This window comes from Lissotriton helveticus, chromosome 3_1 (genome assembly GCF_964261635.1).
Source record: "Lissotriton helveticus chromosome 3_1, aLisHel1.1, whole genome shotgun sequence".
In the NCBI taxonomy this organism is placed as follows: domain Eukaryota; kingdom Metazoa; phylum Chordata; class Amphibia; order Caudata; family Salamandridae; genus Lissotriton; species Lissotriton helveticus.
In genome coordinates, this window is record NC_136061.1 from 817,759,104 (window position 1) to 817,779,600 (window position 20,497).

Sequence of the window (20,497 nt, forward strand, 5' to 3'; positions counted from 1 at the left end):
CTTCTTTTTTAGCCCAGCGCGGGCTTCGCAGAGGGCGACAACGAGTATACTTTGATTCACCAATGAGAGGGAATTTTGTCCCACAAATGAGAGGGAATTACCAACAGATAGAGAATCCGCACCTTCTGGAAACCAGAAGCAGGCAATATTGGAGATAGACACTACCATCCCCATCTTTAATCTCTCCTCAGAAACTCTTGATCAAGCTTGTACAAAGTTGCTCTCTAAAGGCCTTTCATATGTCCCCCACTGTTACACCAATAAATTCTAACTATACACGGACATACAAGCCTTTTTTCGCAAAATTAGATTAAAAAAATATTTTGCGAATGAAAACAATAACATAGAAGACACCATGAACACCAACCTTAGAGTACCCTCCACCTTTACTCCCACCTTAGACCAACTTGGCCCAGAAGTCGGCATTTTGAACAAGTAGTATTGAAACGCCTTGATTCAGCTACTCGCTTCATACCTGAACCCAAATACAACTTAGACAAAGATGAATTCACCTGTCTAAATTCCCTCAACAGAATAAAAACTTGACCATCAAAACCTGCGACAAAGGGGGTAGAATAGTAGAATAGTTATTCTGGACACTACCACATATGAACAAAAAATGCTTACCCTTTTGAATGACAAACATTTTTAGACCAAATTAGCGAGAAACCCTACCAATCGGGTCAGTTCCACTATTGGCCAACTGACCCAAGCAGCGCTCGCCAAGGGAGAGATAAATAACAAAGAACACCATTATCTTACCACTTCCAAAATGAAAATGCCGTGTATATATGGAGTGCCTAAGATACATAAAAATGTTACTGATCCACCGTACCGACCCATTGTTTCTACGCTAGGGTCCATCACTGAACCTCTATCCAGATACATAGACGAATGGCTGAATCCATTAATCTCCAAAATTCCTTCATTCATCAAAGACACCAGAGACATGATCACCATGGTAGACAATCTTCCTTTTAATCCACACTTGGACACTCTAGTGACTTTAGATATAGAGTCACTCTATAGTAAGATACCACAGCAGGAAGCTCTATCGGCTACATCATAGTTTATTGACACCTATCAAATCCCTTGTCCTAAAATATTTGTACTAGAATGTTTGAAGATAGTACTCACAGAAAACATTTGAATTTGGCAATCAACTCTATAAACAAACCAGAGGAGTAAGTATGGGGGCAACTGTAGCACCCTCGGTGGCTAATATATACATGGCCCTGTTCGAACAGAAATTCATTCACAATGAAATAGCCCCTTTGTATGAATCAGTAAAAAACTGGTCCCGCTATATTGATGAAATTTTATTCATATGGTCAGACACACTAGAAAACCTGGAAGAATTTCTATTATGGCTAAATGCAACCAAGGTGAATCTTAAATTCACTAGCCACATAAGTAAACAACAAGTCGAATTCCTAGACATCTTGATACAGTGTAACGAGGATCATCGAGGTGAATTTATTTACGAAACCCACGAGCAGAAATACTCTCTTACACTTCGAGAGCTATCACCCTAGAACCCAGAAACAGAGCCTCCCCTGTGGGCAGTTTCTCAGATTAAGACGCAACTGCACCAATTTGGCCAGCTATGACATCCAAGCTGTCAGTATGAAACAAAAAATGTTGGACAGAGGGTACCCGCACCGGCTGGTGCGAGAGGCCATTAAACGCGCACGGTTCTATGGTAGGGACTCCCTACTTAGATCCAAGACAACTAACAACAAAACAGAAGAAATAGTATGTGTCACTAAACATTCGACTATGAACAGCAAGGTAAGACAGATAGTAAATGCTGACCAACATACTGACAAGAAACTTAGAAAGCCCCTTTTCGCACACAGGTGCAGCAAAAACATCAAGGATCTCATAGTACATTCCCGTTTTGACACAAACACCTCTTTTGTGCAAAAAACATCGATGGAAACGCCCCCATCGTAGGCACCTACAGATGTCTGCATTCTCAATGTAAGGCATGTGAAGGTGCCATCGAAGGAAGCTTCCAGGTACAAAATGGGTACTTGATTCAATCTAATACCATGTGTAACTGCAAAACAAGCAATGTCATCTACCTCATAACCTGTCCCTGTCATCTGGGTTATGTAGGGGAAACCAGCAGAGCTGTTACCACTCGGCTAACAGAACATCGGTCCGCGATCCGCACTGCTAAACTCCATGCTCCAATGGTTTTACACTATCTTGAGTTTAAACATACCAACAAGGATATGAAGTGGTACATCCTTGAGAAAATTCAGAATACCATCGAGTCCAGAAGTGAAAACATCAGGAAAAAACGCGAGGTCTTCTGTATTTTAAGTTTGAACACATATAAACAGGGACTCAACATGGACCTTCCATGGGAAAATGCCATACTGTTCAACACCTGAAACCCATATAATCACTGACAGCCTGTCACTGCTCATGTTAATACTATATTTTAATTCTTGGAGGTACTGTACACCTTTTCCTCTCTTCTTAGTTCCTTTGCTAGCCAACTACCCATCAATAGCCTACTCCCAGCTACAGTGCCTATCCCCCTTTTCTGCACACACCACTTCAACATATACTTTGCACAATTACTTCGATCCTGGCTCATTTCATCTACTAGGCCAGCTGTAGTTAATATTTGTTTCCGCAATATATTTATTCCCATACAAAATATAGTTCTCCTTTACAATATCATCATATATTTTTCCACTCTCTTATAGCCACTCGGAACACTTTTAGGAACCAGTAACTTTCCCTCACAGGCAGCGATACCGTGTAGTCTGCTTTCCCTGCTCATACTTTCCATACCACATGATCTAATGGGCGGGTTCTAAATACAGACCCGGCCCACACGCCAACTCCCGGTAATGGCAGCCACTCTCTTCGGAATCTGAGACAACGACAGGTAAGCCAGCTCTCCCACCTCTTTAATATCTCTTCTGACTTGCCCCACATTATCCTCTGTGAGCCACCAGCCACTCTTAGCAGTTGCATCCTGCGACGCACTAACACGCTTTGTATATTTCCTTTATATTGTCACAGCACGAGTTTACTGCAGCCCCGCATTACCCCCTGATAAACCAGCAAATATATTCTCCCTATATACTATTGAACTACACATCTGCTGTTCCCTCATCACTATATACACAGTTCCTCTCAGTAAGTATATTACTCGAACCGCTCGCCGCCATTCGCATTCATATAGTTAGTTTACATTCCTCCCTTGAAGTTTCCTGAACCGTTTATAACTAACAGCCCTTCCCGTTCTGCTTTTTATCTCTGTAGCTACTCCACCGCATTTGTCTCTGATGCGAGGCTCACTATCTCCATATATAAACGGACACAGCGTCCTTTTAGATCTCGGCAGACCACAGTATCTCCCCATTTTTCGTTCATTGCTCGTTTCATGGCAACCTTTGAGTAGACTAACATCACCTCCACATTTTTAAGCACAGTGCAATAATATTCATATCCTAACTTATGTCAAATGAATCATGTATTGACAGATCCACAAGAATATATATATATCTTCTTTGATTAATCTTTAGGATATACCTTTGTGGCTCTCCTGATGAAGCACGCCCTGTGCCGAAACGCAGGTTGAGAACTCTGAGAATTGCCACCACTCAGCCACAACATATCAATTGCCCTGTTTTATAACTTTTTTTTATAAATTTCTCAAGAATAATTTTTCATGTGTATTGCTTGTTCTATGTATATGTTCATGTTTATGTCTCCATTGTTTTGGATAAAGTGCTTACCGATCGTAGCCCATGGTAAATACGTTGTATTTGATGTATATGCACTTTCATGTAATTGTTTTGAATGTTTGCTTTTTCATGCTTCATTTTCTAGATAAATTTCAATAAAAAAATAATTTTACATGTTCTAAATAGCTGTTGATTCATTGCACTGAGCTTGGGTTATTCCCCACATCATGTTAAAAATAGACTAATGTAATGCCTTCGGCACTTACTGCCTAGGAAAGTTTTCTCTTTGGAATTTTGCCCTGTCCTAGGAATACTAGAGCCAAACAGCCAAACAGGGGGTCCTAGTTTTCTACAATCGTAGTTTGCTTAGTAGCACTATGCGTAGCTACACGAAGTGCACTTCGCACTACGCAAGCTACACGAACTGCATAGTGCGGTAGGGAAAATGCCGTTCGCACTGATTGCACAGTGCCAGATGCTTGTCCACACTGTGCAATCATTGCAAACGGCATCTTGCACAGTGCAAGCAGTTGTTTTCTGCCGCTCGAGTAGATTTGTACTCGAGCTGCAGCTTTCTCAACGCGGACTGGTAGTTTCTCATCGCGAGCAGTCGCAAGCACACACGACCACTCGCAATGAGAAATCTAACCTCCCCGCGTTGAGGTTTATTTTCCACACTCACGATTGGCAACTTGATGTTGCTGATCGCGAACGGGAAAAATTCTTGCCGGGATGTTGATTTTGCTCGCTCGCTTTCGCCAACTTGACGTTGAGGAACACGAGCAAGCAAAAAGTGCTACGCTACGCTATGCGCTTTTGCACTGTGCTATGTGCAATGCGCGTAGCGCGTAGTAGAGCAAGCTACGCACGCTCCTCGAGCGTAGCATGGTCCTACGCCCAGGCCTAGATTTGACAAGTGCATCAGACTCACAGGAGGATTCCTTCCTACACTTCATGGGTAATAACTGTATATTTAGGCAAGTGTTTCAAAAGTATATAGGTGGTTAAAGGTCTGTATGGATAGTGTTCAGAATATTGTAGCTGTATTTATATTCGTAATTAGGTCATTCCATAACTATGTGAGTAGTAACTAGAGTATTATGGTGCGGAAAAGAGAGTGCATAGTGTATTTATAAATGCTTGGGAATTAGTGGACAAGTTGCATTAGTATATAATACTGGCTGGGTGACTGGAGATGGGAATGGGGAGTGACAGTGTCTGATACAGACTGCAAGGGTAATACCTGGGTGAATAAATGTTACCTGTTCCCAAGTAGATATCAAATTAATAGTAATATATATTCACTTCTTGTTTTTTAATGTAAATTTAGAATATTTTAAACTTTAGTAATAAGGTCTGTAAAAGAAAAGAAAAACATTATGTTATTACATATAATTTTATAGTGTTTACAACACAACATAAGTATTCAATTACATCATATATTCAATTTGCCTTTTTTTGCTGTCTTCAGATTCTATGTTCTATTCTATGTTCTAATATTCTAATTTCACCATACACAGTGATTTCAATTTTGATCATCAGGTGACAGCAGGCAAAAAATACAATCAATAAGATTGTTAAAAAAAAACACATCTATCTTGAAAATATCAAGTACAAACTCAATTCTCTATTTCCATTTTCACAAATGAACATCCTTATTAACATTGTATATAACAAGATTACATATATGAGCTCCTTCTTTAGAACACATTTTTCAAAATGCAATATGGAAAAACAGAATCAATTATTTAAACCGTAGTTCTAAACATCTTTCCAAAAGGCCAAATGATGTTTCTGAAAACATTTACATTGAGGATATCCAAAAGAATCTTCTGAATTCATATTAACACCTTCTCAATAGGCCGAATGATGTTTGTGAAATTATTTGTTGTGAACATATCCAAAATATACTGATTACTTCATGTCGACATCTCAGACTTTTGACATCAAAAATATTAAATATGAATTTGGTAATTCAATAGGCAACCGAAATGTATACTCTAAATGTGCATCATTACATAGTGTCCATCCTTTATTGCATTTTAAATATACAGTATAGTGTCCAGATGTTGAAGTAGTTCCATCATGGAAAACAATAGCCACTGTTTTAAAAGCTCTACAATGTTGCAGCATTAAAATAATATATTGTCCACTTCTTTGTATAAATAATGTTTTCATTTTGGATGTATTAAATGTTTTTCATAAATAGTTTATTCTCCTAAACTAGGAGCATAGAGTCTTCTTAACCTATTGTACTCTTTTACACAATTTCCATCTGCACTAACCTTTTCTTCATCAAAATCAATCAAATACAATCCGGATAACGTTCTTACTCAAGACAATGCAACATATGCCATACCCTCCTTGAACACAGAACTTCCAATATATACCAAAGCACTTTCTACACTTAAACCTTGAGATTTATAAATAGTCACAGTATAAGCTAAGCAAAGAGGAAACTGTTTTCTATGAACATACAAATCTTTTACAAGAAAGAAACAAACAGAACAGCGTCCATCTGTTCCCATCTCTGTTTGCATAACTAACAAAGTAAACAACTTTCCCCATTGCTCCGTTTGCTAATCCTTTCTCAACATCTAAATTACGCCGTAATATTACTCGGCAGTTTAGAGATACATATAAGGTCTTTTCCAAACCAGCAGTCTTAGATATAGATTTTTCCAAAGAGTCTAATTTTAACTGCAATTTCTCTGACAAAAGAATAGTTACTCCTTCATGTTCTATTTTATCAATAGTTACCATTTTCATTATCGGTTCATTCTCCAGTTTCAACAGTTCTTCATTGAATGTACATCATTCTTTAAGAGTTGGCATAAGTCAAATTATAGAGTTCTTTTCTGAAATTCTTCGGTAGATTGTTTCAGCTGCAACATTTTCTTTTGGAAACAAGTTTCTTAGTAGCCGACTTCCAAAAGCATTTTTTCAGTCCTTTGTTAAGACACCAATTCTGATATCTTAAAGAATGTTTCCATAATCTTCTTCATTTGCTTGTCGCATGTTCTTAGTAAGTTCCTTATATTCAAAATAATTCCAAATGTTCACATTTCCAATACTTCCCAAAGATTTTTTAGTATCTTCATGAAGAAGGGTTTTAAAAACTGGTGTCTTATCACAGATGTGAGTTGTAGTAGATCACCAAATACAATTACAAATTTTCCTCCAAATAAAACATTGTAATTTGTTTTTAAAATCTGATGTATCCTCAAATGTACAAACGCAAGCATTAAGTTTGAGACCATGCTTGCTTCATCAATTACCAGAAGTACTCTTGAAATTTCGAAACAAGCTTCTCCAGATAGCATATGGTATTCCAACTTATTTTCATGTTCTACTGGTAACATAAGTAGACAATGCAAAGTAATCCCTTTAACCCATTTGCTGCTTCCAACGTTCAGCACCAGTGCTGAACGTTCGAAGAAACTGGTGCGGCCGCGTCGGCCGTTGGACGTGCGCAGCACCAGGGAGGTAGCTCATGCGACGTCCAACGGCCGATGGCAGCAGCGAAGGGGTTAATGTTGTGTGCTGCTAACCCAGTTGGAGCAGTTACAACACAAGACAAATGTGAATCCGTTGTTTTCTGTAGATAAGTTGAGAAACATTTAATCAAGAAACTTTTTCCCGTTCCAGCTTGTCCACTGATGTACATAAGAATAGTTCTAAAAGATGTACATTGGCAATCATTCTTTCATGCAGTAATCCATGTTGTATCTGTTGTGTAACTTGGTGATATATTTCTTTTTGTTCAGTATTCAAACGTTCCTCCAAATTTTCCAAATCAGTATTGTCATGTTCTGCTTGCTGCATCACCGTTTCCACTTCACTCATTGCTATTGCCGCTTCATTTTCAAGTATGGCTTCTCCTAGTGGATCTTGACTTTGTGGAGCAGAACTCTGACTATCTTGTGAACTATCTCTAGCAATTTCAGCTGCAATGGATTTTTCTTGATTAATCTCTTCCTTCAACATTTGGAGATCATTTGGAACAATTGTACATTCAATGCTATCTTTACATGCGTTGAAAGAATCTTCATATGAGTCAAAATCTCCAAGTAATTCCATTTCAGTCCACAAAGGTTGGAAAAGTTGCAGAAGAGCCAAATAGTAAAACTCTCTCTTATCTGGAGTATCACAACTTAATTTTCTGTGATTAATCAAATTTCCTTTGGCATCCATTACAAACATCCTTCAGATCCAATTACAGCATATTTTCCTTCATACATATTTTCAGTAACATTTTTTTTAAATTGTGATGTTGCAGTATTTCACATAGACATATGTTTCCCAGGTATGGACTTCTATTTGGATAGTATGTATCCAACATATTTGATTTCAGAATATCTGTACTTTCTGGTTCATTCAATGCCAAGTATTCAATTTCTTGTACAGATTTCAAAACTCGATTTCGTTCTGCAGCAAGACCTAGACTTATCCAGATGATTAACCTCTTGACTTTGAATATAAACTTGCAGATGTCAATCGATCCGAACATTCATAGGATCCAATTTCTCGATGTGAAAGCATCTGCATGCTGAAGCTGTACAATTGTTTGCTAAGTGTCTTCTCCTGTGAAATTTTCCCCCACATTTCTTTCAATTCTGTCTTCTCAATCTTGGTATCTACAATTAACCGGATTGTAAGCATTATTGGACTTCGATTCTTCTGTTCTATTTATATTATAAGTATTTTTGGGTGATTTTCGAGTGATAGTATGCCTCACTGCTGACATAAAACTGTTTACTCTTCCTTTGGAAATTACCGGGCGTGGAAAGCCAAATTGACATTTAGTGTAAAATTTATCCTTTGATTTATATTTCCGTCGACAATATTTTCCACGTCGATGACTCTGAAATCGTAATAATTGCTGTGTTAAGATATTTAGTCCTCCTGGTTTCGGAATTGCACAGGTAACATACTCTTCAATAAAAGATAAAACATTCTCATCCGAATCAGTTCCAAATTTGGTTGCATCCTTGAGCCATAAAAGCATATGTACATGAGGAGCACTTCTAGCTTGGTATTCTTTTCTCCCAAAAAAATCAATATCTTCGCCAATAGGTGGATTATTTTAATTACAGACTAGCTTACCCGTCGTGCGTTGCTGCGATCTCAGAAGAAAGGAATGTTGCTGCTGCTCAGAAAGATAATTATCTCAGTTTCCTATGTTTTCTGGGATTGGCCTATATCTTCTGAATACCTCTGAATGGCCTTTTAAGGTGAAATTTCAACTTTTTTCTCTGGTTTGTGTACGCTTTCTAATGATACTTGTGTCTCGCACTCTAAATTGGCCCCCGTGTCTTTCACCCTAGACTACATCCCCTCCGGTTCTATTTTGAACCGGATTAGGCCTCATCGCATTTGGTATACTTTTGAACGCGAGCACGAGAGCACAGCGCTTACACGCTCATCCCTTGCACCCCATCACGACTCGGGTTCATTCCCGATCCCGCACCTCTCGCAATACTCTGTCTTGACACAACGAAGACTGATTCGACATGTTTGGGCAGCTTCTCTGGCCCCTTCAATGCGCGTAGCTGCGCTCGAGGAGGGCCGGGTTACATTAGAGGAATTCACCTTCGGAGCGATTCTTGATGGTCGTTCATTTGAGAAGAACAGGCTTGATCAGTTTGTATTCGAACAGCTTCTAATCTTGCTTCGATATTTAAAAAATGTTTATGCCAGAAACCTTTGCGGGAGTGTACTCAATAACTTCCCAAAGTTTCATGGCGATCGGATGAATGGTGTAGTAATGCATAAAGGACAAACAGTCAGACAGACAGACATACATTCATTTTTATATATAGATAAAAGACATGATAGCTTCAAATCTATGATTAAAATATCTGCAGACATTTACAGGATCTAGGGAACACAGTTCTCTAGGTGTCTTCAATTCAATATTTTCTATATTTGAATTTGCATCTCGTAGAAAACCCAGTAAATCATCCCATGCGTACTCAGCACAGCTAAGTGTAACAAACCAGGTAGGAGTTCCTAAGTTTCTCAACATACATTTTAATTCCCCATCAAGTCGATACCAATAGTCATTAGTACCACGTTGACATGCCATCACATTAATTAACTGTGATTCTAAATGTTCGTCTCTTTCTTTAACTTTGTCCATAAATTCCTTTGCAGAAACATGTGAAAGATGTGTTCCAGTTTTTAATATAATGTTTACTGCATATGAAAGTGCAGACAGATCACTCTCAAATAAAAGATGAAACACAAATGGAATACACTGACAAAATCTTGGTTCTTCTGAGTAGATTCGTAAAGTACGATATTCTGAATCTGGAATCTGAACTGAACGTTCATCATCTCGTCCACCTTTTCCAGTAGGGAACAGCCATGGAAAACAACAAGCTTCCAAACTTTTTCCCACACACTGATGGGAGTTCCTTTTGCTTTTTTCCTCTGAAACAATTCAATAGTATCTCCTGTCAGTTCTTTTGAATGTGGAGGGTGTATCGTATAATGTTCATAAATGTCTTCTTTTCTAGAATTCTCCACTTTTTCTATTTGTCTACTTGAAATATCTGTTTCATCTTCTAAAGTCATTTCTTCTTCTTCTACATTTACACATTTATAGTAAATATTGATTTGCACCAGATATAATGTAGCCTTTTGGACTTTCCTCACTTCTACTAACTCTTGACATATTTTCCGACTCTTTGTTGGTACACCATTAACAAGAATGACTACAGGTTCAGTATCCTCTACACCAACAATTTCAAAACATTTCTTAAAATCTAAAAGTAAATACACAACTCTTCCTTTTAAACCTCTTTGTAGATCTGTTGGAGGCAGCTTACCTGTTTTAGGCTCCATACGAACTATAGCCTGAAAAGGGTGCACAGATTGAATAAGGATGGCCTTATATGTATTTAAATCTTTAGGTTCAGGCTGTATAGCTACTAATTGTAAGTCATTATGGACAGCTCTAGCTGGCATTTTGTTTTCTTCTAATTTATTGTAACAATATTTACAAATACATTGTACAGTACCTAACTCAAAACGACCTTCCACAAATAGATAAGCAGCAAATTCTTTCCATTTATCATTGTTTTCGTTTTCAGTTTTTAAAAACACATCTACATTCCTAGTTTGAATTTTATAATGAGTACGTCGACAACAAATGCAAACATAGGGGCCGATTAGGATGGCAGACGGACTTTGTCCGTCCGCCATCCTGTCGTGGCAAGGGACCATCCGCCATAATGGCGGAGGTCCCGTGCGCCGAATTAGGATGCACCCGCCACAGTGGCGGGTGCATCCCGCATTTTTAACATTGCACCGCCCATCCGCAATGCTAAAAATGCATGTTGTGCGTTTCAAAGCACAACATGACAGCCACCGCGCGGTGCCTGCCAAGTTGCACTTTGAAACGCAGGGGGTTACCATAGGTACCCCCCAAGTGTACCCCCACTTCACCCTGGGGGCCCGCAACAGGCCCCCTAAGCAAAGACCGTATGCCTTTCCGTGGCGGCAATGCCGCCACGGAAAGGCATTCCCCAAAGCCCATCCTAATATGGCTGGCGGTGTCTGATAGACACTGCCACCATATTAGACCTTTTCCGCCATTGTCGCAAGGTGACCGCGGCGGAAAGGCGGCGGACGGTCTTCCCGTCCGCCGCAGACCCCCCAGCCATCCTAATGTGGCGGGGGGTCATTTCAGGGAGGATGGCGGATGGATTGCCCCGGCCTGGCCGACGGTGGCTACCGTCCGCCATCCTAATTGGCCCCATAGTTGGGATTTTCACCAGACACTACTTTAAACTTTGTAATTTATTTTTCAAACTTCACATCAGTACTATCTTCCGTCTCTTCTTCAACACTTCACTTATAAAACTCTCACTTTCTCTATAGTCCTCTTGACCAGCAAAGGAACGTAACTCTATATGATCACAAACTTTTTTTGCGTCCAACACTGAACCATGCAAAAGAGTTGTATTAATTTCATTTACACATAATGCAGGACTTTTCACGTAGTATTATCTTCTAACTAACTTTCGCATTTCGGAATGATGTACTGCTAACATTCTTAAATGATGAAAACACTTTTGACACACTTTTCTAGAAAGACAAGCCAGAGAATGACCTTGCAACCCTGTATATTTTCTCACTTTGCAAGGATCTAGTCCTTGTTATATCTTAATTTTCTGTTTCACAGTTTTTCTTCCATATTCTCTTAAAAAATCTAGTAAAATATAAAAAGATTGTTGACGTATACTACAAATACTACTATAATCCCATATAAACACTGGAGCCTGGGTACGTCTCCCTTGAACTTCCTCAGCTATTAGTTGTTCAACATTTCTAGGAACTATCTTTTCTTTTTCAATTGGAGACCCATTTTTAACCTCATAACAACGACCAAAGGTATCAACTGCATGCAGTAATCTATTTTCTTGAAAATAACTTTCTTCATTGAAAAAAGGTTCCGTACTAGAAGTATGCTTCCATTCCCAGGAAAGTATTTTACAAAAAATAGTTCTATTTACAATTCTTTTCCTTTTACATTTGTCCTTCAGAAGCTGCATTATTGTATTTAAAGTCTTCAATCTTTTTACAATTAAGATAAATAATTTTCTTTTCAATTCAAAGGCTTTTTCAATTTCACTTAGAATCTCCTTTTTCTGTCTGTGAAATGCCGATTTCCTTTTATATAGTTTACTTTTTTTAGTGCATTTTGGTGTAATCTACTTTTATAGATTTTTTTGAATTTTTGAAAATAGTTTTTTCCTCCTTCCAACATAATTCTTTTCCCGATAATCCAGTTTTCCACTTTTTTGTACATTTTTCTTTTCCCTTTGTTTCATTGTCCTTGTTGTATCTGTGTGTTTTTTATTTTTAAAATTAGAAACCGTTTTCACAAGTTTTTAAAAAAAATCTTTACTTCTGTAACCAGAACACTTTTTCTTTAAAGATCCATGTTGTAGTTCATCCAATTCCTCTTTCCCTTTTTGGTTTAAACAAACCTCTTTTCTCTGTTCTCTTTTTCTTTGCTCTTTTCTTGTCATGTTTACTCTTTCTTAAAAATTATGCAAAATATCTGTAAAATAAAAAAAGTTTTGAAAACAATTTAATTTAATTAAAATTATTATCTAAAAATATTCACATATATAACTATAAAAATACATACAAAGAAACTAGCTCAATGATTTCAGCAATGGAACTGTGCTAACTCCATAATTGTAGTAGTGTATGAGTATTGTGAAAGATACTAGAGCACAGTAAGTTCTGCTGGCACTAGCTGCTAACTCTAATTGTTTTAAACTGCTCGAGGAAGTGTTGCTATCCTTTTAATTTTTAACTTTGCTCACCTTCCCCGTTGTTGCCGCCTGCTCCCCGGTCCACCATGGGTTCGCCCGCTTGTTGTGTAGGGAGCGGCGGTCTTGGCTGTTTCCGGGAGGATGCGGGGGAGGTGGAGCACCGATGTGAGCAGCCAGTTGACTGCCGGGCTTTAAATCCCATGCCTGCACTCCGTGCAGCGGACATACAATAGTAAGTTCTGCTGGCGCTAGCTGCTAACTCTAATTGTTTTAAACTGCTCAAGGAAGTGTTGCTATCCTTTTAATTTTTTACTTTACTCACCTTCCACGTTGTTGCCGCCCGCTCCCTGGTCCACCATGGGTTCGCCCGCTTCTTGTGGAGGGAGCAGCGGTCTTGGCTGTTTCCGGGAGGAGGCGGGGGAAGTGGAGCGCCGACGTCAGCAGCCAGCTGACTGCCGGGCTTTAAATTCCATGCCCCTCACTCCGCGCAGTGGACGTGCGCAGCGGGCGCGCCGGCGGCTTGCCAAAGGCAAGCGCTTCTGTGCCTGTCCGGGCACGACTGGGCCCAGGGGCCATAACCCCTGCTTCATCTTGCAAAAATATTAGGAAATACTCGTCTAAAATCTTACTGGGTTTGCATAAGAAATTTAATTCTGACTGTATCATCCTAAAACCAGGCAGCCTATTCTTCCATGCCCCTGTTGCAACTTTACTTGTACCTCCTTCTTAAATAGGAAACAGTCATCTAATAATGTTGGCAACTCGAACCCTAGCAAATTGTCATCAGTGGGGGGAAAACGAATGACAGCTCACCGTACAGAGTTTACATTTTTTATTTTAAATTTCAGATCCCTATCAAAACATAAAGAAAATATCTTTGATCTTTTGTATAACTCCCAATCCCAACCAGATGCAATTATCATCATGGAGACCTGGTTATACGAAAGTTCTGGGCCTTTCATTGCAATGGCCGTACTGTCCAATTATTCAATCGCTAGGAAAGATAGAGTAGACAAACCCGGGGGCGGTATCGCAATAATTTTTTTAAAAGAGTACTCGTGCAAATGGGAAGACGGTGATCTTGAAGACTGTGAAGCTGGTCTTTTTAAGCTCCTTCTTATTCCGCAGTTTACGCTTGCAGGCCTCTTAGTGTACCGCCCACCTGGCCCAGTGTGGCGTTGGCAAGGCCGGACTGGGAACCAAAACCGGCCCCGGCAAAGTGCTCGGCCCGCCCCCCTGGGGGGAGGTTGGGGGTGTGACCATGCTCTTTGGCGTGGCCGGTTTTCGGACGATTTTGTTACAGGGCCGATTTTGCAGCATTGCTGCAAAACGGCCCTGTAACAAAAATGCCCCCCTGGGGCTCAAAACCGGCCCCCACCCTTGTGGCACACCGGGGGATTGCCCGGTGCCCGCAACGGCCAGTCCGGCCCTGGGTGTTAGGCAACTAGTTTCCCAGAATTCATTACCCCTTCTAACTGAATGCTGCGAATTTCACTATTGTTGGTGGTCTCAATGTAGACTTTAACGACGCTGCATGTAAGATTGGTGCCATTCTTATTAATGACCTAGAAGCCATGAATATGCTTCTCTGTAACTCCCATACTACCCACAGGGCGGGCCATTTGCTCGACCCTGTCTTTTCTAATCTACCCAATGTGCTTTGCCAGACAGCTCTCCCATTAACCTGGTCTGATCATTTTCTGGTAGAGTTTAAGGTATCAGCTGACGCTACACCAAATAACTCTTTTAATCCTTTATCCAAGCAGAAGTGCAGAAACTGGAAGAAGTTCAATATCGACTCTCTTAACCATCATCTGGCATTGAATATGCCGGCTATTCCTTCCATGGGAATATCGGATGCTAATACCACCCAAACTTGGATTACGGATTCTGTGAATGCCTGCCTTCCTTTATTTTTTAAGAAATTGAATAATCATCGCCCTCCTGCCCCATGGTTCATGGAAAAACTAAAGTCTGAAAAAACGAAGGGACATATTATCAAGACAGGCGATAAAATTATTGCCGTTTTAGCGGCAGAAAACTGCCGCTAAAACGGCGATAATGGGCTTGATAATATGCTCTATGGAATTCCAATTGAAGCCCATGTTAAATGTGAAGGACATTTAACATGGGCTTCAATTGGAAATCCATAGAGCATAATATCAGGCCCATTTTCGTTGTTTTAGCTGCAGTTTTCTTCCTCTAAAACAGTGATAATTGTATCGCCTGTCTTGATAATATGCCCCTAAGTGCAAAGCCCTGAAAAGACACTGGAGAAAGAATTACGCCGCTGAATCCAAATATAATTATAAAATTAACAAAAGAAACTATAACTCCTTATGTAAAATCGCATGTGCTGAATATGTAAATAATACCATACTATCTGCACAGAACAATGCCAAAGTATTGTTCAAAGTAGTTGACAAGATTTTGGGAGCTTCTTGTCAACAGACACCCCAGGCACTTGATGAAGCACATTGTGAAGTTGTGGCTGAATTTTTTATTGAGAAGGTTGAAAAGATCTATACGGAACTGGAGATGGCAACCACTAAGGGGGAGCAGCAAAATAACACAGCACCCTATAGCTCTGATGATAATAAGTCAGAGGAGCCCCCTGCTTTTGTTTCCTCTTATAAAATCATGAACTGGCAACCACTTGACCCTTTGTCTTTTAATAGTATTCTGAATGGTCTTAAATCAGGCTCACCTAAGGATCCTCTACCTGTCCAGATTCTTCAAAAAATAAAGCCAATCACTCTGCAGCCCATTATGGAACTACTTAACGCTTCTTTGAAAGAGGCTGTTATTCCTGCAGATTGGAAACATGCAATGGTGGTTCCTCTGTTGAATAAATCTAACGCTGATCCAGCAGAACCGTTCAACTTCCGACCGATTTCTCTCCTCCCCGTATTCTCTAAGATATTAGGAAAACATGTGAACCAACAGCTTGTTCAATTTGTGGAAACCAATCAAATCCTGCATGAATCCCAATCAGGTTTCAGAGCCAGATACTCCACAGAAACTACTCTTTTGGGAGTTACTGAAACACTCCGCCAGCTACTTGATAAAGGGGAAACGGTGGCACTTATTTTGTTAGACTTAATTGCCGCCTTCGATACGGTGTCACACCGTACTCTTTTAAAAGTTCTACAATCGCTGTCAATTGCTGGCTCAGCTTTGGACTGGATTAAAGACTTCCTTACTGGAAGAACCTTTTAGGTTTTCTCCTCTGTAGCTAATTCAAAGACCTATGGATCCCCCTTTGGAGTACGGCAGGGCTCGATTTTGAGCCCTGTGTTGTTTAATCTCTATGTTAGCCCGTTGACCACCATAGCAGAGGAAGCTGGGTTGTCTGTCTTTTCTTATACTGATGACACCGAGCTTCTTTTCTCCCTATCTGCCAATGATACTTCTAAAGTTTCCTCCTTACAGACAGGGCTGTTTAAAATAGCCAGTTGGATGCACAACAACTGGCTTAAACTTAATGGGGGTAAAACAGAGGTCCTGATCATAGGGAAAGATAAAGATCTGTGGGGCCCACGCCACTGGCCCCTGGAAATAGGTCCACTTCCTCAGCCAGTCCAAACCGCCCGCAACCTGGGTATAGTGATTGATGATCAACTTTCCATGAAGCAGCAAGCTATCAAAACCGCTGCTAACTGCTTTACCATCCTGAGGTGGCTCCGGAAGATATTATGGATGTTGCATGGACCTACCCAAAGAACTGTAATCCAAGCATTAATAATGTCGAGATTAGACTATGGCAACATTCTTTATCTAGGAGCCAACAAGGAGGTAATTCACAGATTACAGATTGTACAGAACTCTGCGGCTAGGATGCTCTGTCTTGTTCCCAGAACATCTTCCATTTTAAGCTCCCTTCAGGACCTCCATTGGCTAAGAATTGAGAACCAGAGTAAGATTAAGGCTTTATGCTATATGCGTAAGATTAAACTAGGTACAGCTCCCCGTTATTTATGTTCTCTGGTCCAGACTTATCACCTGACACGCCTGCTTAGATCAACCTCCCAGGCCAAATTCTCAGTCCCAAGATTCAAATTTAGACGCTGGGGGGGTCGTTCCTTCTCTTACTTGGCACCCGTGCTGTGGAACTCTCTTCCTCTCCTTCTTCGACAACAAACCAACCATATAAGCTTCCGCAAAAACCTTAAGACCTGGCTATTCAACCAATAACTCCGATCTTTCTGTTGCTCTGGTCCTTGGCGCCGGGAAACCTCCGGGTAGCTGTGCGCCCTTCAAATTTAATAATAATAATAACAGCATTAATAGTACACATCTAATTATGGAACTGCATGGTAACAACCTCTATCATTCCATGAATACATGGCTAGTGACTAAAAGAAGATTACAATACTACAAGGAGAGTGCCTGACTTCATTAATAAGTGCTTAGGTATTCGCGAAGTGATAGGATAAATAGATTGTGCTGGATGGTTGATTGGAGAAGTGCATGGGATTGACAAGAGGATTCCTACACTGCATAGGTACTAACTGGGTATTTATAGCAGTGTACCAATAGTATGTACTTAGTCAAAGGTGGGGCAAAATGAAAGAGAGGGGTCCTACTCTGCCAAAGGGACAGGACACCAACTAGACTGCAGTCTTAAAAACGAATCCCTTTGGGACATGATCATACCACACATATAAGTGCTCAAATTATTGAGACTGACCACACCACACAAACACACATTTGGCCAATCAATCAAAAAGTATGAATGTTTATTTTCAATAATTCATAAAACTGTTAAATCAAACTCGAGCAGTTAGCTCTAATAAAAACACGAATATATCAATACAATATTTCACAATGTTTTTCTCACAATTATTGCAGATGCTATTTACTGAAAGCAATTCACAAGATATTAAGGTGCAGCAAGGACAATTCATCATTTTAAACATTAAGCATAAGTTACCCTATTGTACAAAAGCATACTTAAAAAACAACCAAATTTATTATTCAGATAAAAATGACCAAGAAGCGACGCGTTTCGGTGGAGTAAAAGGTCTAACCACCTTCTTCAGACACAATATTAATAATTTAAAAACGTCCCGGAACTTTGAATCTTCTTATTAATGAAAATTGTCGCTGCCTGGGAAGGTTCTTGGTCATTTTAATCTGAATAATAAATGTGGTTGTTTTTTATGTATGCTTTTGTACAATAGGGTATCTAATGCTAAATGTTTAGAAATGATGAATTGTCCTTGCTGCACTTTAACATCTTGTGAATTGCTTTCAGTAAATAGCATTTGCAATAATTGTGAGAAAAACATTGTGAAATATTGTATTGATATATTCATGTTTTTATTAGAGCTAACTGCCCGAGTTTGATTTTAAAAGTTTTATGAATTATTGAAAATAAACATTCATACTTTTTGATTGATTGGCCAAATGTGTGTTTGTGTGGTGTGGTCAGACTCAATAATTTGAGCAGTTATGTGTGGTATGATCATGTCCAAAAGGGATTAATTTTTAAGACTGCTGGCTAGTTAAAGGTGTGCATAGATAGTGCACAAAATATGGTAGCTGTACGTGTCTAACTAGCTACCCAATTCCATAAATACATAGCTACTAACTAGAATGATTACAGTGCTGCAAACAGACTGGATGGTGAATTTGTAAGTGCTAGATATTACCAAGATAATAAGATAAGTATATAGTACTAGACGGGTGATTAGAAAAGTGCAAGGGACCTACAGCATCATTCCTAGACTGCATGGGTACTAACGAGTTATTTTTAGGACTGTACCAATAGTATGTAGCTGGTTAGAGATGTGGACAAATACTGCACAGAATATTATAGCTATACTTGTCTTAGTGGCTAGGCCATTCTATAAGTACAAAACTACTAACTAGAATGATTACAATGCTGAAAACAGAGTGCATGGTACATTTATAAGTTCTTACGTATTGGCAGAGTGATAGGGTAGGTAGATAGTGCTGGATTGATGATTGAAGAAATGCATGACACTGATAGCAGGATTGCTAAACTACATGGCACGCAGAGGTAGAGCTGCGGGTCGGCTAGCGGAGGAACAGCTACGACCTAAATACTATTGTAAAGATTACAGGCCGCCGCTTTCCAAAGAGATAGCTACACCGCTAATGTTGGAAGAGGTAGCATGAAGGACATATCACGCAGACAGAACTACAGTATATTTCCAGTGTTGGCTTGCAGAGCTACAACTGTGGGCCCGACGGCTCGTAGACGAAGAGCTGTAAGGCGAATAATGGTTTGCAGAGGGACAGCTGTGAACTGACGCGTTCACTCGTAGAGGGACAGCTGGAGCCCATGGGCTTCCAGAAAGAGAGATGAGGGCCAGCTCGCACAGGAACAGCTGTGGGCTGACTGCTATAAGAAAAGGTGCAGCTGTCGGCTTGTAAATCATGCGTGTGGGAAGGTGATATGGGAAAGGAAACGTGAAGGTAGTATCTCGTAGACACACACCTGGGGTATATTTCCAGTCTTTGTTTGTAGAGCTACAACTGCAGGCCCGACGTCTCACAGATGAAGAGCTGCGAGCCGGCTAGTGGTTCGCAGAGTGAGAGTAACGAGCCGCCGGGCTAGCTCCAGGAAGAGGAGCTGCAAGCCCACCAATAGTTGGCAGACAGAGTGATGCGGGCCGGTGGGCTGGCTCATAGAGAAAGATCTCCAAGCACACTGAATGACTCATACAGAGAGAGCTGTGGCTCGTTGGATCACAAAGGAAACAGCTGCGGGCGAACTGGTATTGGGAGAGGTGCGGGCCGTCAGCTTCCAAACGGATAGCTGTGACACCGTGATGTAGAGAAAGGGAATGTGAAGGGAGTAGCTCGCAGAGTGCGAGAGCTGTATAATATTTCCAGTGTTGGCTTGCAGAGGTACAACTGTGGGTTGGCTAGCAGAGGAAGAGCTGCGCCTCGAACGAGGGGGAGCTGCAGGCCGGCGGCTGGCTCATAGAGGAAGAGCTCCGAGTTGACTAGCTGGCACGTAGATGAACAGCTGCGGCCCGTCAGCTCGAAGAGGAAGAGCTCCGGGCCGGCTCGCACAGTAACAGCTGCGGGCCTACTGCTATAGAGAAAGATGCGGGTCGTCGGCTTGCAAAGGCATAATGTGGAACAGTAATGTGGAGAGAGGAAACGTGAAGGGGATATCTCATAGAGAGACAGCTGCGGTATATTTCCAGTGATGCCTTGCAAAGTTACAACTGTGGGCCCCGACAGCTCACAGACGAAGAGCTACGAGCCGACCGGTGATTCGCACAGGTTATGAGCCGGTGGACTGGTTCCTAGAGGAAGACCTACGAGCCAACTGGCTGGCTCATAGAGGGAGAGTTGCGACCCATCAGCTCGAAGAGGGAGAGCTGTGGGCCAGGTCACAGAGGAACAGCTGCGGGCCTACTAGTATAGGGAGAGGTGCGGACCATCTACTTGTAAAGAGATAGGTGCGGGACAGTGATGTGGGGAGAGGGTACGTGAAGGAGGTATATCGTA